The sequence below is a fragment of the Microtus pennsylvanicus genome, chromosome 16 (assembly GCF_037038515.1).
Source record: "Microtus pennsylvanicus isolate mMicPen1 chromosome 16, mMicPen1.hap1, whole genome shotgun sequence".
In the NCBI taxonomy this organism is placed as follows: domain Eukaryota; kingdom Metazoa; phylum Chordata; class Mammalia; order Rodentia; family Cricetidae; genus Microtus; species Microtus pennsylvanicus.
The window spans coordinates 21,035,699-21,055,678 of record NC_134594.1 but is presented as its reverse complement, the minus strand read 5'-3'; positions in this window follow the sequence as shown (position 1 = coordinate 21,055,678).

Genomic DNA, 19,980 nt, shown 5'->3' with positions numbered 1-19,980 from the left:
GCAGATCTACCTTCCGAAGGGCAACTGCTACTTGCAGATTTTGGTGGGAACTTAGTCTTAAATATACATGTAAGGGCAGGGCAGTAGTGGCGCATGCCTTTAATCTCAGCACTTGGGATGCAGAAGCAAGCGGATCTCTGAAGTTCGTGTCCAGCCTGGTCTACAGAGCTGGTTCCAGGAGCCACTCTAAAATTACAGAGAAACCCTGTCTCATAAAACCAAAACAAAACCAAACAAACAAGCAAACAAAAATTTACATGGCAGTCCAACAGGAAAATGCTTGCACAGAGAGACAGAGGCAGAGAGGACAGGTGGGGGAGATGGAGATACATATAGACAGACACAGGAAAACAGAAACAAAGAGAGAGAAGAGAAGACACACACACACACACACACAAAGAGACGGAGACAATAAAAAGACAAAGGGTCAGTTTACTCCTACAAGAGCAGCAATCCACAAACGTGATTTTTTTAAATCTTCCTTGTACAGTTTATTTCCCACAGGAAGTCTAAAGTCATTTTAAGCATCACTATGTAGAAACAAACAAACAAAAATTAACAAATATCCCATTTTCAAAAGGCTTAGTAAACAAACTAAAAAATAAAAACATGATTAAAAGACATTAGAATGAGAAGGTTGTGATTTTTTAAAAAGGTAATATGAAAATGTATGTTTCAAGAAATGTATAAGCTTAAAGAACTCAGGAAAGAGGATATTTTAGCTATGAACACTCTCATTATGCCAAATAAAAATTATATACCTTGTGAAGGAAGAAATTGCATGCAATTATCATTGAAATCATGATACTTTAGTTACACCTTAAGGTATTTATTACTATAATTCTGATCAGATTTTCAGCATATAAGAAATAGATAAAAGTAAAACTTTAGAAAATTGGTTAATTCGCCGTTTCTGCATTAATGATGACAGGTTTCCTTGAAGTGTAAAACAAAAAGCAAAAAGTTTTGGGTTTTTCTGTTGGTTTTTAAAGTGAAGTCTGCTTTGACATATAGAAAAGTTATCTCATGAGAATTTTATAACTGTGTTCTCATGAATTGGACTTGAAACAGTTACAGTTAGACCTTCTTTCATAAAGGTTAATTTTGCAATTATTATGAATAAAATGATAAGGAAAATGTTGCTTTCTTATTCCAAAGCTTATAATTTAATGTATTCTAGAAAATGAATAAAGTCATACACCATCGCAGGTTTTAGCATTATTAGTGATCTTAACTTTATATGTGTTTTATTAATTAAACAACCTTTATGAAATTCTGGTCACCGAGCATTAATATTTTGTATAAAAGAGGTAATGAAAAATGAGAGAGAATATGGTCAGCACTTTAGAATTAAAGATTGTTTTAACAATGCATATTATTTTAAAGAGAAATAAATATTTTATTTAGCGACTTAACTCAATTGAAAACTATTTGCTTATACTTTTAAATTGGGATATGGTGATTCCAGACAACTCTCCCAAACTTGACATATAGAAAACATTATAAATAAAAAGAAAAGTAAATTATGCTTACGAGGTAACATCCACTATAGCCTAATGTGTTCATGTTTAAAGAAATATCTAACAGCTTTGGTCTTCTGACATTCATCATCTGTATTACTACAGATAGCTACAGTTGGAAATCCATCAAGTTCAGACTTTCAAAGTAGATATTCCTCTTAGAGCCTGCTCTTGTTTTAATTACAATGCTCAAAAACTTAGAAATTTGTTCTTGATTTTATTTGGCAATATTTTAGCAAGTTAGATTCTTCACTCACATTAGGACATTTTCTCTAAAGCCTTTTGAGCTATTTCAAAGGACCAAAAGTCCAAAAGTCGAGACTGATAACTTCATTTTGAAGGTTTATAAAATGAAGCACAGATATTGTTACTTAATTTGTATCTCATATTTGCTAATATTTACAATCTCCACAAGCCTTCTAATAAGTGTTTATGTAGATACTTTGCACTTAAAATGAATCTAGGATTTTTATTATTGTAAAATATTACCTGGTATTAATTTTTCAAGTAATTTATTATCAATAAAGCAACTATATCCTGGTCAATTAAAATAGAAAAAATTGGACATTTTTTATCTTACTTGTGATTATGCCTAGGAAATACATGATGAAATTATTAGCATTAATTTCATATCAAGTTACCCCTCTGTCTTCTTATTCTTTCTTGCTTGTGTTGCTGTGCAGTTACTTTTGCTGTCATTCACAAAATTCATTACCTGTGGATCTTCTGTAAAATTACTTTATATTTATTTACTCAACAAGTTCCTGGAACCAGTGCTACTTAAAATGAAAGAAGAGTTGAATTGAGGGCATTTGTCAGGAGGACGGGTCCGGAGGGCAGGAAACACTTCAAATCTATAATGGGGCTTAGGCCATTAACCAACATCTCAACAGAACACTTTTATGAAAGAAAGGGAAATGAATGCAGTTGACTTTCCTCTCCATTTATTTTTTATGGTTAGTTATTCACAGATGATGTGGGCAGACTGTGTGAGAGATAAAGTTTGGGTAATTTAGAGGCAAATGTGGCTCTCTCTATTGGCCAGGCTCTTCACATACTCTAAGGAGTTAAAAGGAAAATAGGTCATCTGAATTATAAACTTGCTAAACATTTATCTTACAAGTGAAGCTAATATGTTATTCTACAAGTACGGAAAGAAAAAGGGCTTCGAATAGGATAAAGAGGAGAGTTAAACAAAACAGAATTATTAAAGCACCCAGTTTCTGCACCTCTATAAGCTTCGGTGGGTGGTCTGCTAACAACAGTGTACAAACCAGCAGGAGATTTTGCTAATGAAAGAAAAGATACATGTGTTGACATAGCGTTAAATGACTGGCTTATCACTCCCCCTGGATCTGAACTACAGAAGAATGGTTTTTATCCTCTTGCTTTCTTAACTTTAGCATCTCACACAAATGAAGAGTTTTCAGTTTATCATCTGGATGTTTATTTCATGCCATGCTCAGTTAAAATTAAAATTGACCCACAAGTTACACACTTCAAAAATTTAGTCCTTCTTCAAAGGCCTGTAGTTTGACTTAATGAATATGGAGTGAAACTCTCTTCTTTAAGTCAAATTAAATAAAAGCTACCCATGTTCAATACTGCACAAGGACATTGTGTGTGCTATAAATTCAGAATACTCAATATAAGGAGATAGTTTTATGTCTTCTTTGCCCAAAATTATGCAGTTTGATAGGAGAGATATGGATTTTTACTCCTGGTTTATAGCCACAGGGGATATTTAAGTTATAACTCTACAAATCTGTGACTTTGTGTCCCCAACACAAAGAGTAGTAGAACTGAAGATCAAAACTCAACTTTTCTCTTGAAAGGAGTTTATTGTAAGAAAACAATTTTCTCCTTGTTATCACCATGGGACACATCCATGGGCTTGAGAGGTCATATTGTCATTCAGCTACTTGAAAGTCAGTATTTCAGAGTGAGAGAATTATCAAAAGTGAAGCACCCACTGGAGAGTCATGCAATAGTGACCTGGACAATGGCGTTACTGGGAGGAACACAGACCCAGGGAAATAGCTCCAAACCCTACAAACTACATGAGAGGGAATGGAAGGGTCATGAAGTCTAAAAATTATTACAATATCATAAGAATGCTCACGCATGATCCACCATCTAATGTCTGTGTTTCAGAGATGTTATGCAATAATAACTCTTGGTATAATAGTGACTCGTCTTTATTTGTTTGCATTTCTGTTATGGATCCTGATTAGGATAAATTCATTAAGCTTCATTTGTAAATTATTAGGAAAACCCCTAAAAAACTATCTTATATATTTAACTAATAAATTTGTCCAGTTTTTAAAAGGATCTAAACCTTAGAAAAATAGTGAATTTCAATATTATTTGAAAATATAACGATGTTTTAAGATCACATATCAGGCTCCTAGGTCTTATAAATACTTTTTATTGAATACATTAAATTGGATTATGGCAAAGTTGATAATTACTTATGTCAACTTTTTGCAATCAACATAACTAACCTTATATAAAATTCCTGAAGAACTCCATGAAGTAAACACAGTGATATACATTTCAACTAGAATCATAGTAAGAAGAAAAGAGTATATAGAATCTAATTTAAAGGGCTATAGCCTGATAGGCTTGAGAAAACTGAATATTGAATTTTTATTGTTGGTTATGATCATATTAAATTATAGTCATGATATAAATGTATATAGATGTGCGTATGTGTGTATTCTAGAAAATTCATACTTGGACCTTGTCATTTTGTATTATTAATATAGTTCTAATATAATATAATATAATCCCTTAAAGCTTAGATTTTTGCCACAAATTGACTTTGCATTCATATATGTTTATTCCTTGGTTCCTTTTAAATTTCTGCCTTTGCTCATTTCAGTGTGAGTTTGATTAAAGCATTAAGGATAAGCTGAATAATGACCAAATGTACAACTTAAGACTATTAAGTCATTTAACTTTTAATGAAATCAGTTATTCTTTTTCTCTTTGTATTTTGTAATACTCTATATTTATATGCATGTAAGAACAGAATTAATGAATGCTAATCTTGTTTTGTAAAGAATGTTAAAGTCTTCTAACATACCCAAAATAATGAGGCGCAAAGCAAAAGTTTTTTTCTATGGAAACATTTTTTTTGGTATGTTTTTATTTCAAAAAATACTTTTTTTTTTTAATGAAAGAAAAAAAAAAGAAATTCCTGCCTCCTCCCAGTCTCCCATTTCCCTCCCCCTCCTCCCACTCTTCTACTCCTCCCCCAAATCCTCTCCCCCTCCCTCTCCAGTCCAAAGAGGAGTCAGGGTTCCCTGCCCTGTGGAAAGTCCAAGGTCCTCCCCCCTCCATCCAGGTCTAGAAAGGTGAACATCCGTACTGGCTAGGCTCCCACAGAGACAGAACATGAGGTAGGATCAAAACCCAGTGCCATTGTCCTTGGCTTCCCAGCAGCCCTCATTTTTCGCCATGTTCAGAGAGTCCAGTTTTATCCCATGCTTTTTCAGTCACAGTCCAGCTGGCCTTGGTGAGCTCCCAATAGATCAGCCCCAGTGTCTCGGTGGGTGGGTGCACCCCTCGTGGCCCTGACTTCCTTGCTCATCATCTCCCTCCTTCTGCTCTTCATTGGGACCTTGGGAGCTCAGTCCGATGCTCCAGTGTGGGTCTCTGTCTCTATCTCCATCCATCGCCAGATGAAAGTTCTATGGTGATATGCAAGATATTCATCAGTATGGCTATAGGATAGGGTCGTTTCAGATTCCCTAACCTCAGCTGCCCAAGGAGCCGACTGGGGATATCGCCCTGGGCTCCTTGGAGCCCCTCTTGATTCAAGTCTCTTGCCAACCCTAAGATGGCTCCCTTAATTAAGTTATGTGATTCCCTGCTCCTCTATCCAACCTTCCTTTCTCCCAATCATCCCGTTTTCCCAAGTTCCCCCCCATTCTACCCTTCTTACTTTTCTCTCCCCATCTCCACTTACCCCTGTCCCACCCCACCCCCAAGTTCCCAATTTTTTGCCCGGCAATCTTGTCTACTTCCCATACCCAGGATAACAACTATATGTTTTTCTTTGGGTTCACCTTCTTATTTAGCTTCCTTAGGATCACATATTATAGACTCAATGACCATTATATGTGGCTAGAAACCAATTATGAGTGAGTACATCCCATGTTCCTCTATTTGAGTCTGGGATACCTCACTCAGGGTAGTGTTTTCTATTTCCATCAATTTGCATGCAAAATTCGAGAAGTCATTGTTTTTTTACCGCTGAGTAGTACTCTAATGTGTATATATTCCACTATTGAAGGACATCTAGGTTGTTTCCAGGTTCTGGCTATAACAAATAATGCTGCTATGAACATAGTAGAACAAATGCTTTTGTCATATGATAGGGTATCTCTTGGGTATATTCCCAAGAGTGGTATTGCTGGGTCCAGGGGTAGGTTGATCCTGAATTTCCTGAGAAACCGCCACACTGATTTCCAAAGTGGTTGCACAAGTTTGCATTCCCACCAGCAATGGATGAGGGTACCCCTTCCTCCACAGCCTCTCCAGCAAAGGCTATCATTGGTGTTTTTGATTTTAGCCATTCTGACAGGTGTAAGATGATATCTCAAAGTTGTTTTGATTTGCATTTCCCTGATTGCTAAGGAGGTAGAGCATGATCTTAAGTGTCTTTTGGCCATTTGAACTTCTTCTGTTGAGAATTCTCTGTTCAGTTCCATGCCCCATTTTTTAATTGGGTTAATTAGCATTTTAAAGTCTAGTTTCTTGAGTTCTCTATATATTTTGGAGATCAGACCTTTGTCTGCTGCAGGGTTGGTGACGATCTTTTCCCAGTCAGTAGGTTGCCTTTTTGTCTTTGTGACAGTGTCCTTTGCTTTACAGAAGCTTCTCAGTTCCAGGAGGTCCCATTTATTCAATGTTGCCCTTAATGTCTGTGCTCCTGGGGTTACACATAGGAAGCGATCTCCTGTGCCCATCTGTTGTAGTGTACTTCCCATTTCCTCTTCTATCAGGTTCAGTGTGTTCACATTGATATTGAGGTCTTTGATCCATTTGGACTTGAGTTTTGTGCATGGTGATAGATATGTGTCTATTTTCATTCTTCTACAGGTTGACATCCAGTTGTGCCAGCACCATTTGTTGAAGATGATTTCTTTCTTCCATTGTATGCTTTTAGCTCCTTTATCAAAAATGAGGTGTTCATAGGTTTGTGGGTTAAAATCCGGGTCTTCTATACTATTCCATTGGTCGAGTTCTCTGTTTTTATGCCAATACCACACTGTTTTCATTACTGTAGCTCTGTAATAGAGTTTGAAGTCAGGGATGGTAATGCCTCCAGAAGTTCCTTTATTGTATAAGATTGTTTTGGCTATCCTGGGTTTTTTGTTTTTCCATATAAAGTTGATTATTGTCCTCTCAAGATCTGTGAAGAATTTTGATGTGGACCTTGATAGGGATTGCATTGAATCTATAAATTGCCTTTGGTAGAATTGTCGTTTTTACTGTGTTGATCCTCCCAATCCAAGAGCAGGAAGAGAGGGAAATCAGAGAAGCATCACCTTTCACAATAGCCACAAACAGCATAAAATATCTTGGGGTAACTCTAACCAAGGAAGTGAAAGATCTATTTGACAAGAACTTTAAGGCATTGAAGAAAGAAACTGAAGAGGATACCAGAAAATACGGAAACGTTTTCTATAGGTCTAGAAATTCTAATGACAACATTCTAAATTTTCTTTAGCATGAATCATAAAATCCTAATTTGATATCTTCTTACATATATTTTCCAGATCACTACTTCAATGGCTCTTTCTCAAAATATGCCATTTTAGCCAAATAATCATGTGTCATGCTATATACCATATGTGTGGTTTTTTAGTATTCAAATTAGAATATCAAAGATCTCCAAAGCCATGCTGAAAAAAATCTTTTATTAGAAGTAGTTTCTTCACAGATAAATAGCATCTGACTTCGTAAGCTAAGCACTTGGCCTTTTTTGGTTGAGTGACCATCGACATTACTTTTCCTTACCTCTGTCTTTTCTAGAAGGCGCTGACTTACTCTCACACTGGTTTCTTATGATGGACTCTTCTTGCATGACTCACATTTTTTAAAAAAAATTTGAATATTACAATAAGCATATAACCACAAACATAAATTTCAAATACTTGATTAACTTATTGACTGTTTAAAAATCATACAGGTCAGGTCACTACATATTTTTTGAACTATTAATTAATATCTATTTTTCTTTCATATTAAGGTATTATTTTTCTTAAGCATAGAATTTGTAGTTTTCTAATCATGTACTTTTAGTAAAAGAGAATTGAAGGTAAATGTGCAACACTCAACTTTGTGCTAAAATTACCCTGAATACTCATAAGAGTCATACATTTTTTTCCAGAGCACTGGGGTTCAATTTTTAGTATCACTGGTGATATAGAAAATGCCTGATTGAGTTTACTTGACTCTCAGGTATACCACAGTTACTGAAGCCTCACAAAATAATATTTGGTTGATTTTAAACTCAGTGAAGCAATACATATCAATCCCAATTCCAAAGGACATAATTCTCTGGAGTAAACTAGGTTTTTGTACTTTGAATAGTGTCCAAATTTATTAATTGCATAGAAGACCAAGAAACCAAGAAAATATTTAACAGTAATGTGAAAAACAAGTTATATATAATCTTTCTAGTTCAAGAAAATTGGAGTTTCTAAAATATCAGAAATGATATATCACTTTTCATTAAGCATCTATTCTTTTCAAGTTTCAACATAATGTATTTTAATTTGTAGATTTATTCTCATAATTCCCATAGCTCATTTTGTTTCTAATATGCCTACATTTTCTTCGTGCAAATCATAGGAGAAAAAGAAAGTTGAAATAAGAAAATTTGCTTTTGAGGAGTATGAAATATATTTTCCATCCAATATACTCTCATCGCTTGCCCCATTCTACCAGGAAAAAGAATTAGAGCATCCAATTTTGATTTAATTTTTCAAAAACAAATCTAATTCCACAAAGTAAATGTTCTATTTTGACCACCATAATTATATATGGACAAAGGATGCACAAATAAATTATTATAAAATAACTGAAATATTGGTAATCTAATATGTAAATTTTTATGATGTCTGCATTCTTGAAATTTAAAATTGGTTCCTACTCTGCAATTAGAATAATTAAATATCATAAAATTGGTTAAAGTGCTTTCGAGAATATGATAATTAAGAGATTTTTTTTCTTTTCTGTTCTTATTTATTAATACTTTGGGAATTTTTACAATATATTTTGATAATAATCACATGATCCAAAGTATAAAGAATAAAAAAAAAAACTTTGGGAAACCCAACCCTAAATGAGACATCTATATTATACATTCTCCTTAGGTATCACAATACAAGTAACAAAAAGAGTTCAAAAGCCCATCCTTTGATTCTGTCAATTTTTTTATGTACATGAACACTGAAAATACTTATATAGAGTTCTCTGTGTTAAATATAACAGTAGATAAACATAAAATACCACACTTACATTTGATAGGGACCAGCAGGATATGGAGAAGCCTCCTGTATCTGTGACGTAGAAAAAAAGCTGTTGAATAGATTGATGAATGTTTGAATGAACCAAAAGGTCAGGAATTTTGCCATAAAATAGTCTTTCCTACAGACAATCAAAACAATATTAATTTGTCTTTATCAATCTAAATATTTGAAAAAAATGTGGATTATAATATCATGTATCATAATAGGAAACTGGAAGCAAAACAGTTAAATAGATGATTCAGTAAAAATTGAAGCTTTTAAGTCACAGAGATTATTTGCAGATTGCCCAAATTTGGAATTAGTGTAGGATCTAAATTTGTAATATCTAATCCTATAAATACACTCCATGAATATGGGATTTGGTAGCAAGTGACTTTAGGAAAGTCCTTTTGATCAAAAAAAAATCTGCAGTAAAGATGTTTCTATAATCTTGTTAAGTAGATGTTTAGCAAATATTATTAACCATCAGGACATTATGCATGTTTAATAGAAACAACTAACATAAATATGTACATGCTATGTTTGATCTACCTTTACTCTGTTAGAGCCACTAAATTTAAATCTCATACCTCACTATGAATATTGCAGCCCACAGTATAATATTGTCTTTAGAGTACAGCTAGAATATGGGGTTTATTATTATGACAAAACTAATCAGAAATTGAAAGTTGTGATGTCACTGAGTAACTCATAAGTATGTTAAAGTGAGGTAATATGACATAACTCTGTTTTTCACTCATGGCAGCAATTTATTAATAAAATATTTCTTTAAAAAGGAGTACCAACACTCCATTTTAAATGTCTGTTCTTGACAGTAGGTTATGATATATGCAGATATATTCACCATGTGCATTTATTTGTAACCCAATCTTGGAAATCCAAAATAAAGAAAATTAATAACCTCAAAGGAACTCTTTAATGGAGTCTCCTGTAGCTCAAAAATAACTATTAAAAACATATACTATGTGAACTAAACTCTGAAGCTGTTCATGAGTTTTGTTTTTTTTTTTTTTTACACATAATTTTAATATATTAGACATCCTTCTATGTACAGGTATAGTAAGATATAAGAAACCAGGCTCACCAACAACCTTGGAAAGACAACCACAGCCACACATGGACAAATGGATGCAAGGGAAACCCGGAAATCAGGCAACAGAGGAGGACAATGATAGTGAGAGAAGAGCACAGCAGCTTCAAGCCTCCTATTCTCCTCATTTGTGATTGTAAGGGTTTCCAGTAACATCTCTTTTGTATGATGGCAACTTGTTAATTTCCAAACCAACTGGGAGCTAAGACTTGAAATAACCACACAGAAACCATATTATTTGCAATACTGTTTGGCCAATAGCTTATGTGTATTTCTGGCTAATACTTATATCAGAAACTAACCCATCTCCATTAATCTGTGTATCACCACATGCCTTGACTTAGAGGCAAATTTTCGGCATGTCTGTAACTGTTGATTGCTCCATGGCTTCTCTAAACTCTGCCTTCTTTTTCCCAGCATTCAGTTTACTTTTCCCTGCTTAGCTCTGTTCTGCCTTGCTCTGCTATAAGCTCCAAGAGTTTCTTTATTAACCAAGGGTATTTACAGTATACATTTACAGAAACATTCTATAAAGTCTGTCCTGAAAATGTAAGGGATAGTGCAAGTATCATAAGTGTCAATGTAGTATCACAACAAAGCAAATATAGATATCATCGTACCTCCAGGGAATATTGTCAGATCGCAAAATATAAAAGTTAAAAGAATGGTTATATATAAGCCCAAAGACTAAGATACAATGACTTACCTATAGTCCCAGCACCATGAAAACAGAGAGAGGAAAATAAGAAAATATGTGTCTTTCTTAGACACAGAACAGGCTCAGTGATGGCCTAAGTTACCCAAGATCCTGCTTCCTAGATGTAAGCATATATATATATATATATATATATATATATATATATATATATCCCTTAATTTTAGTGTAGGGAGTCTAGATGCAAAAAAGAGCTCTAAATTGCAAAAGATATAAAGTATATGCAAAGAAACCAGACAGAAACTTTCACAATAAAACTCATTAAGTTTAACTGAAAAGAAATCATTGAAAACCACAAAATGCAAAGTGGTTCCATTTGAGATGAACTATTAGGACTTCAAGCCAGACAATTTCAAATAATTAGATATTTTTAAAAGGACAAATTACAAACGGTAAAGAACTTTTGAAGTTCATGATAGTCAACCAAACATATCGACATCTGCATTTTCTGAGCAACTGCAGGAGGAGATAAAGGAAGCATTACAGAAAGCATTTCACAGAAAATACTTGTTGAAAGTGGCCATAAATTTGAGGAAAATATCAAAATCTAGAAACAGAAGGCTCATAAAACTCAACATAGACAGAAGATGAAAAGAGATTGTGTACCAAACAGAAGCATGCAGAAATATTATTTGATTTCAAGTGAAACACTATGAAGCAGGGATGTTAAGGAGAAGGGAGTGTGTGGGAAGGGTTGAGGAAAAAAGGATTTTGATTAAATACATTACATGAAAAATTTAAAATACCTAAATAAGCTAAAAAAGAAATAAAAAAGGTGAGAAAATCCTCACTTTCAAAATCAAACTATCTAAAATACAGAATAGAAATTGACTTGTTGGCTGTACCAGCATTGGACATTGTATGGTGTTTAACACAAAGGCTCAAAACACCAGGCAACAGGGTAAATGTTACAAGGAGTGACCAAAAAAGACTACTAGAACTCAATAGTAGAAAACGTTCTAATGTATACAATTCATAGATCTAACAAAGTAGCATAATAAAAATGAATAAAAAAATTCCAATACTTGTCAACTCATCTGTGGGAAGATGGAGTTTCAATTCATTAGGGCTACAGATTATAAAGAGTTCCTAAACACTTTCCCTGAGCATAAAATTGCTGTGCCTGATATTGAACAATTTTCATCATTTGAAGGTTTACACCATAAATATGTAGAGGGTGAAATATGCATTGTATATTGGAATTCAAAACAGCATTTACTACCTCGTCTAATGAACCCTCCCAGAGATCTCTAGCTAAGAGCTATCTTGAGAATAAAATGGCTGTTTGAACTGAGAATGTTCAAGTATTCAGAAATCTCTGTTTATTTCTATGCAATAATTTAGTTAGAGGATACTTCCTTGTCTCCTAGATTTGTCTGTTTGCTGTGACTCTGATATTTTCCCTACTTTATGGCCACATTCAACTAGTATTTCCTGTGAAATATTAACTAATTAACAGTTTTACTTTCTTAAATTGTACTGAAACATGACACAAAATGAGAGGACTTTATCATCAAGAACAAGAGATGAGGAAGTCTGCTTCTGAGAATACAAGTTGCTTTTTGTTTGTTGGGTATGTCAGGAATGAGGGCATCTTCTCTCATGACCCTTACCAAGTATTTATCAGCAGTGCTCATATGTGCCACACACTTAAAAGACGAAGGAACACACAAGTTCTTGTATTCCCTCACCAACAGAGGCATCCAAAAACATACCAAGAAAATACCGTTACCTCACATCTACAGTTTAGCAGTTAAAGAAAGGAGAAAGAATTTAAAATCTGCAGAAGTGAATGAAGGACTAAGTCACACTTAAGGACAATCATGTTAGATTAAAAAGAGATTTCTCAGCAGAAAATTATAGGCCTGGAAGCTTGGATGACATTCTCAAGACCTGATGGAAAATAGCTGCCAATCAAGGCTTCTTTCTCCTCAAAGGTGTCTTTCATAAATGAAAACTAGGACTTCCAAAATAAATAAAAGAATTCATAAAGAGTATAATAGCCTCACCAAGGTGTTAGAAGAAAATTTTCTACAACTGTAAGAAGTATAAATCCTATGAGGATCTCACACACACACACACACACACACACACACACACACATATAAATAATAAGTAACAAAAGAATTTAAATTTATAAGTAAATGAACCATTAAATTACAAAGATTAATAATAAATAAATAAATAATCAAAGATAATTTAGTAATTTGGAATGAAACGAATAATATGGACATTGGTCCACAATTTAAATAACAATATCCTGAAGTTTGGAGTGATGATATTGGACTGGACTGTGAAGGTCAGATTGGTTTCACGTGTTACTTGATGACCACCCTGATCTAAGTACCAAGAACATATATAATGAATAAACAATCAAATACATAAGTAAATAACCAATAGAAATGGAGTCATTGAATAAATTATAAACAGGATCTTCAGTTTTCTGCCTGTCCAAAATCTGTAGTTTGACTTCGTAAGACTGGAAATGATAAGATAAAAACTCACTGCAAGAAGAATCTCAAACTAAGTTTTAATAGTATCAAATAAAACTAAGTTTTAAATAGGATCAAATAGACATTAAGAAAAAAACCAATTGGAAAGACAATGAAGGTTGCGTACCTACTTTACCTCTCCCTTTTAAGTTCCCTTCTTTATTCACACACTGATAGTTGTCTCCCTGCCCCCACACCAGTGGACCCTAATGCCCCTAAACCTGTCCCGCTCTCCTCAGGGGACAGAGTACTCCTCAAAAGTTAACTCCTAGTTCTCTCAGACCTCAACAGACAGGATCTTACATGGTAATCCTTACCAACCCCTTGGCTGCCAAGCTCCCGGGACACTCATGTTGGTACCATCTCTCCAGGTTCAAGCAGGCACCTTCTCAGAACACTTGGTCTGTCCATCAGACAGGACCTTCCACCCTCCAGTTTCCCAGGAAGCCACAATGAAAGGCCTACCTGCTCATCATCCTGGCACACTTATCTTTGCTGATAACAATATTTTTTTTCCTAGTCATCTGGCTTCTCTCCTCCCCCAAAGAACAGATGCTGTTTATTGGATGAAGTAATTTTTTAAATTTATTTATTTATTAAAGATTTCTGTCTCTTCCCAGCCACCGCCTCCCATTTCCCTCCCCCAATTAAGCCCCCCTTCCTCATCATCCCAAAGAGCAATCAGGGTTCCCTGCCCTGTGGGAAGTTCAAGGAACCCCCACCTCTATCCAGGTCTAGTAAGGTGAGCATCCAAACTGCCTAGGCTCCCCCAAAGCCAGTACGTGCAGTAGGATAAAAAAAACCCATTGCCATTGTTCTTGAGTTCTCATTAGTCCTCATTGTCCGCTATGTTCAGCGAGTCCGGTTTTATCCCAGGCTTTTTCAGATCCAGGCCAGCTGGCCTTGGTGAGTTCCTGATAGAACATCCCCATTGTCTCAGTGTGTGGGTGCACCCCTCGTGGTCCTGAGTTCTTTGCTCATGTTCTCCCTCCTGCTCCTGATTTGGACCTTGAGATTTCTGTCCGGTGCTCCAATGTGGGTCTCTGTCTCTGTCTCCTTTCATCGCCTGATGAAGGTTAATATTCAGGAGGATGCCTATATGTTTTTCTTTGGGTTCTCCTTATTTAGCTTCTCTAGGATCACTAATTATAGGCTCAATGTCCTTTGTGTATGGCTAGAAACCAAATACCCAAAAAGAGGAACATGGGATGTATTCACTCATGTTTGGTTTCTAGCCATAAACAAAGGGTGAAGTAATTTTTGAGGAGTGTTCATGGCAACCTTTCAGGGTATCTTGGACCATCAAACCACACTAGTCTGCAAGGATTCCACAGTTTCTCATCCTCTGTGGAAGCAAAAGAAGAACCTCTTTTCCAAAGCAATGTATCCTTAGTCTCAAATTCTGAACTCAAGATACCTTTAAAATGTATTTGTTGATTACTCAGCTCTTTCACAGTCAAAAAATCAAAGAAAACACAATAATATACATAATTCAGACTCTCTGTGAATTTTTTATCTTTACATGGCTTATTTTTTTTACTCCCTTTAAGACTTTTTTTCCTTTTATGACTCTTTTATTTCTTCTCTCTCTCAATCCCATGCACATTTATTCAACACTGTGTCCCATTTAGAGGTCTTTTTTTATATGGATTTATCTTCATTTGCATATCTGTAATTATTTTCTGACCAAAAGTGTTTATTAAAATGCTAAGTGCTTAAGAAACTAAGCTGCAACGTTTCTAGCGTATATACAGTACTTTTTGCTTGCTTTGCCCATCCCAACATGGTGGAGTTGCTTGCAGCTCCCGAGAGCCATGCTTGCCACCACACTTCAAGGCACACAGTCAGTCCAAGTTTCCATCCAGCAAGACACAGCACACTTCTCAGAAATACCATCAAAATGCTCGGTCTTCCAAAAGAGGCAGAGTTTGCATTGGCAACATGGCCCAGAAAGTCTGCATTTCAGAACTGTGACTGTGTTTTTTTTTCTTTCTGTCACTGAGTCAGGAAATCCTCTCTTAAAGGAGCTGGGGCACAACACCAGCAAAAAACAATAAACTGTGTTAAACTCTGTATTTTTTGTCTAGAATTCCTTTCCAAGCTCTCTCAGGTTTTAAGTGGATTTTATTCAACCATGTTGGTGCCAAGAGGCTTTTTGTTCATTTCTGGCTCCTCAGCCTGAAACAACCATATAGATACTGTATTAATTAAATTACTGATTAACTCATTAGCTCTAATTTCTTATTTGCTATGTATTACATCTAATTTAACCCATCTCCACTAAGCTGTGCATCACCATGAGGCTGTGGCTTACTGGGAAAGGTTCTGGCATCTGTGTCTACCAGGGATACATGGCTTCTCTCTAACTCTGCCCTTCTTTCTCCCAGCAACCTGTTTAGTTTTTCCTGCCCATCTAAGTTCTGCCTTATCAACAGTCCCAAAGCAGCTTCTTTATTCATGAATGATAATCACAGCATACCAAGAGAATCCCACATCAGTAAGCAATATCTATAATGAGACACTGTCCCAAACAAAACAACAAAAGCAACAAAAGGTATAAGAGATTAAAAGAACATCGTGTTGCTTTTATTTTCTGTTTCGTTCAAATTTTTGAAATATACAATACATTGTTAATAATGATTCAAATTAAGTTGTTTTGGGTAAGAGTCAGAATATGAGTTCTTAAGTCTTACAGTGCAGCATAAAGCCATGTGTCCATTCTCTGAACAAGTTTTCTGTGTTTCTGATATTGGCCCTTAGAGCATTAACATTAATCCATGACATGTAGAAGCCTGTGAAATGAAGTGAACATTTCAAGTACTCTTCCTGACTTAACAATATCTTTTCATGTTTCACTTCTGTGTTTTGTCTAGATGCTTTTTCTTTAAACCCACAGAAAATTTCCACAGTATTTCTTAAAGAATCCCACACCAGAGGAAAATGTATATTTGTTTTACAGGACAAAAGTTAATTCACTATGTATATTTTTTTATTTTCTATATTCAAAATGTATTCAAAATTAACTACAGTGAAATTATGAGATGAACTGGAAAAATACATTATCAGCAAATACTGTATACACACAATTCAATCCTTCCTCAATACTAGGCCTACAGATACTTGCTATCACACTGTACTTAAATGTTGGTGGTTAGTAATAAAACTCAGGTTTTTATTCTGGCAAAGAAAAACTTTAACAACAGCCATATTCCTGTCTCCAAATTTACAGCTACTATGCTTGCTGCATGAATGTAATTGCTACTATCTAGTTATATATGATCTATCTGTGTATTTATCTATCTCCTGCCATATGTATGGAACAATTCTAAATATGATACATATGTGTTATCACTTAGTATTATGATTAATAGTAGTACATAATAGGATTCTTATTTTAAAAATTGATTTACACCTTTAAAAATTAGGTGTATTCTGTTTGAGTGGATGATAACATTTTGATTGTTGATATATACTCATTTTTCCAGTAGATGGTAGTACAGATGTTCTTAACAGAACACTTGGTAGACTAGGTTTCAAAACAGATATCTTTAAACTTGAAGAAGCTATATTCAATAATATTAAACATATGAATTGTGAGGGTCAGCAGAAATGTAGGTAATGATATATATTAAAAGAGCTGCAGTTTCAAAAATATCATATTGGTAAAAATGTTTTTTCATAGTTAAATAAATTTTAAAACAAAATCAAAGTACCAGTACACTGAGCAACTCCTGTGTTTATATGGTCACCACTGTAAATTTAATTATAAACTTTTAAACAATGCTTTATTTAGAACGTTCACCCACTTTTACAACTCAATATGTAATCTTAAATTCCATACTTCCAATTTTCAATCATTTCAAATTAAGCACATTGTGGAAATAAAATTTTAAAAACTAAACAGTAAAGTTAAATATAATATAAATAATACAAAATATAATATATATATAGTACAGAAATTAAATAGAACACAAGCAAACAAAAATTCTCCTACCCATTCATGTTGAACTAGAAAGTAAGAATTTGATGTTGTTGGTGGTGGTGTTATTTGTTTTTCCTCTGTTATGGTTGCAAAACACTACTACAACAGACACACCTTGTTAAAAAAATCATCTTGGCACACTTTAAATCTGAGGAAACTGAAGTAAGCAGATTTCTTTTAGTTCAAGGCCAGATTGCTCCACATGGAGAGTCATGGGCCAGTCCAGGCTACATAGTGAGACACTGTTTTAAAAGAAAGAAAGAAAGAAAGAAAGAAAGAAAGAAAGAAAGAAAGAAAGAAAGATAGAAAGAAAGAGAAAAAAGTAAAAAGGCCATGTAACACCAAATGTTAACTCTGACATCTTACAGTTTTTTCATCACTTAAAATTAAACTTTTCTATTCTAGGTAGTCCCAGAATTTATTTACTTTACATTGAGAATACCAAACGGTCAGCTTTGAAAACATGTATGTATGTATGTGCATATATATACATATATACATATATATATATACACACGTATACATATATATACAAATTAAGGGTTTTATATTTAGTAACATATATGTATATATGTTTATAAATGCAACAATTAACAAAAAAGAGACTTGGATATTTATTTGTCTTTTTGTTTGTTTGTTTTAAAGACAGGGTCTCACTGTGTTGTCCCAACTGTCCTGGAACTTGGTACATAGACCAGTTTGATGCCAAACTTATAGATATCTATGTACCTCTGCCTCCCTCGTGCTGGGATTAAAGTCATGCATCACCACATCCGGTGTGGTCATAAATTTTAAATAAATCAGTGGCGTAAGGAAGGATTTAGACAGAAGAAGGGGAAGTAGAAAATGACATAATTATAATCTCAAATTTTAAAAATACTAAAAATGTTCAAAACTTTAAGTAAGTAAATAAATAAAATGTTGATATTTTATGTTATTGGGGACGTCTGAAAGTTACTACTTTCTCTCTTGGCCTGCTACTGTTTAGAGTTTGTCCTATTAATATTAATCTCTATTTAAATAAAATGAATGGTTCTAATTAGTCTTATATAAAAGACTAGAATACTCTGAAATTATCTGGGTTTTGTTAGTGAATTAAAATAACTATATATATATATATATATATATACATATATATGTACATGTGTATGCTTAATGTAATTTTAATAATGAAGAACTGTTTTATTGGGCAGATTACAAAAAGAAAAGAGAATTCTTTAATATTTTGAATGCTATGGAAAACTTTCAGATAACAAGTCATGTGGTTTATATGAATATCCACAGTGTGTTTTCTTCTTTCTCTCTTTCATTTTTTCTTTCTTTTTGTCTTTCTCTCTTTTTTCCTCGTTAGTTGGTTGGTTTTTGTGTAGTATTTATACCAAAAGCATAAGATCTGACAATTTTTATTTGTGTGGTACGTTCTTTGTAAAGTAATTGATGTTTAATTAGGACCCAGCAGGAGTATGTGTTAAAATTACTTTACAAAAACTACTGTGATTCAACTCTGCACTGTGACACGAACATGATTGCCCTGGATTAATTATGAGCCAGTAGCCTGTTTGAAACAAGGTGCACACAAAGCAATTTGGCTGAGTAACCTGCTGTGGGTACAGCACAACAGCTCCTGTGGGACAAGATAGCATGAATATCACAAGGGCAGCTCTGTTGGCCATACTATGATGATATGGAATTGGAAAAGGGTTCAGCATTCTCCTTAGTCTTACTACAACATTGTGAATATTACTTCAACACTTTGCGTCAGCATGTAGAAGTCTGGTAATACATTTAAAAATACAGTATTTTCCAATTACTGTTTTACTCACTGCATGTTTCCTTACATTTTAATATGTCTGCATAATAAAGGTCACATTATATAATGTTGTCAGGTATTTACTTCCTTGTGTGCATAATATTTATTTAATATTTTGATATTTTTAAACCTTACTTGAAAGAAACAGTACTAAAATATTTCATTTGTCAAGGATTTTACTAACTTATTTCTCTTTGATCAAATCATGTGTTGGTTTTAATTTCTAAAACTTATTCTCAAGTTACTTTAGCATCAAAATATTAGTCCATAAAATTTTTAAATAATCTTCTTTTTTGCATAATAAAATGTCTTTCACTGCTTTTAGGAAATTTTCTACAATACAGATTGTTTGGATAAAGTATTATTGTTGTTTGCAAATTTTAGTGTACATGTGTGCTATTGTTTCCACTCAGTTCATTTATGTGTTATAATTGTGACTGCAGAGACATTTGATTCTGTGGGCTGCTAGACTAAACCAGCATATAAACTTTAAAGGTATCTAAACTTCAAAATATGAGTCTAAGGATATGTTACTTTGGAAAAAAGGTACTGCTTTTTTTTTCCACAGAAAATGAGAACCTTGGGGTTTTTTCCAGGCTATTGTGGATTGATACAAGACTCCTTGAAAGAACAACATGTATCCTAAAGATACTTTACCAAACAAACAGCAGGAAGCAGTTTGGAGAAACAATGGCCAAATTCTCAAGTCTGTTATTTATAAACATTTGTTTTCATTTAAAGGGGGTTGATTATAAGTGGTTAATATTCACACTCAATCTCATTCTAAAAAGAGGGGGATATTATTTAGAAATGAATACTTTACT